Source organism: Limulus polyphemus, unplaced genomic scaffold, assembly GCF_000517525.1.
Source record: "Limulus polyphemus unplaced genomic scaffold, Limulus_polyphemus-2.1.2 Scaffold2449, whole genome shotgun sequence".
NCBI classification, from domain to species: Eukaryota; Metazoa; Arthropoda; class Merostomata; order Xiphosura; family Limulidae; genus Limulus; species Limulus polyphemus.
In genome coordinates, this window is record NW_013668059.1 from 98,229 (window position 1) to 99,973 (window position 1,745).

The 1,745-nt window shown below is 35.9% G+C and overlaps 1 long non-coding RNA gene across 3 annotated transcripts in view; it reads left to right on the forward strand.

The window, feature by feature from the left end:
• The first annotated feature begins 741 nt into the window (after positions 1–741).
• Positions 742–1,745, forward strand: part of LOC111087664 — a 12,613-nt gene continuing 11,609 nt past the window's right edge. The window contains exon 1 of one of the 3 annotated variants that reach the window (XR_002612326.1): positions 742–826. This is a non-coding gene — a long non-coding RNA (uncharacterized LOC111087664). Of the gene's footprint in view, positions 1,033–1,153; positions 1,441–1,745 lie in introns of those variants that run through there. The other 2 variants (XR_002612324.1, XR_002612325.1) reach the window with 2 other exon arrangements.

The window sequence follows — 1,745 nt, forward strand, 5'->3', positions numbered from 1 at the left end:
TGTTAGAAAAATAAAACTGTCTTAGCTGAAGATGACTCCTACCTTGCTAAAATTTATATTTGTCCTACATTCTCACTGTTAAGAATGAAAAAAATAATACATCAACACTCAATTCTCTTAACAATCTTAAACACAGATCCCATCTATTGGTTACTAATGCTTTACCAACTTTCGGCGTTTAAGCAGTAACTTTCAATGCATTATTTTGCGTTTCAGAGAACCTCTTGTCTTTCATCGTGTAGCCCAACCGCGGCCCATTGATTATTGTGCTGGACTGTTGATCCGAGATTCTGTGTTTTGGGACTTGTTACCGGCGAAAAAAAAAACAAAAGAAAATCGCGCTCCGCAGTTTGGGGCAATGGGTGCATTATACAAATGATGGTAAAATCCCACTATTTGATTCGACTAGTCCACGAATTGGCGGCGAGTGGAGTTGACTAGCTGCCTTCAAAACTCTCTTCAAAATTAGAGACGGCTAGCACAGATAGCACTCGAGTAGCATTGCGTGAAAATCAACAAACATAGCAAACAGCTTAAATCACTAATTCTGGTATTTAACGAAAGTCCTCTTGGACAATGACTTGTGGGAGACAACAAATATGTAAAAAATGCTATATTTACACGTCTCTGATCTTGAATACAAAATGAAAAAAATTAAGATGAATGTGATGAAAATACCCATACAATTTACGTCATCTTTATCACAAATTTGAAACTTATTGGTTTCTTATTCTTTGCCACCTTTCGGCGTTTAACCCGTAACTTTTAAAGTTTAATTAGTTAGTAATATTTTAATTGTTTTCCTAGTCCCCAAGGCGGAATTGCAGTAAGTTTGCGAACTTCCAACGTTAAAACCCAGGGTTCAATACCACTCGGTGGAAACAGCAGATAGCTCAATGTGGCTTTTCTCTAAAAACAAACAAACAATCGTCTTCCTTATTTATATCAGATCTCAGCAATGTTTTAAAATGGCGGGTGGTTTTGTTTGAGGCAAAATATATTGATCCAGAAGACGAACAAAAACTGTCAGAGGTAAGAAAAATTATTGGTGTTTAATAATATTAATAATAACTTTACATTTAACAAATCGTGGTATAGGTGTAATTGTACTTGGAATACTCAGAGTAATAGGTAAAGTGACATTAGTTAATCTCGGGAATCTGATTTCAAAAATTGCAATCCGTTCTACTCTTTACAGCCTTATTACTAATACTACTACTAGTACTAGTACCGAAGTATATAGCAATAATATACTAGTACTAGTCTTAGCCATAGTACTTTCTAAGTTACCAGGGCCGGCCTTAGGCGAGTACTCAGGATCAGGTTCTTCAGTTTCGATACCAGAAGTGTATAGTCGACTCGGCCACTGAGTCGTGAGGTGGTTGCTTCAGTAACCTAAGGCTAGGCCTACAAATTACTATAATAGTATTACCTAACGTCGTAAGTATCGAGATGAAACGTAATAGGCCCGGGCAGAGTTTTTAATCTGCTGTGATAGTGATTTTTCCGTACTGCATTATTGGATGCGTATAGGGTATGCATGCTTTAAAAAGAGAGTTGAACCAATATGTAGGCCATTTAAATATAGATTAAATAAAAGTTTTTAGCAAAATATTAATATTTAGGGACAACAAGGGTCCTATTAGTCCATTTAGGCTGTCCCATCCTCTAAATTAAACTAAAATTATTTAAAAACAACAAACAAAAACTCATACCCAGCCCTTCTCATTCATATAGTTATCAAG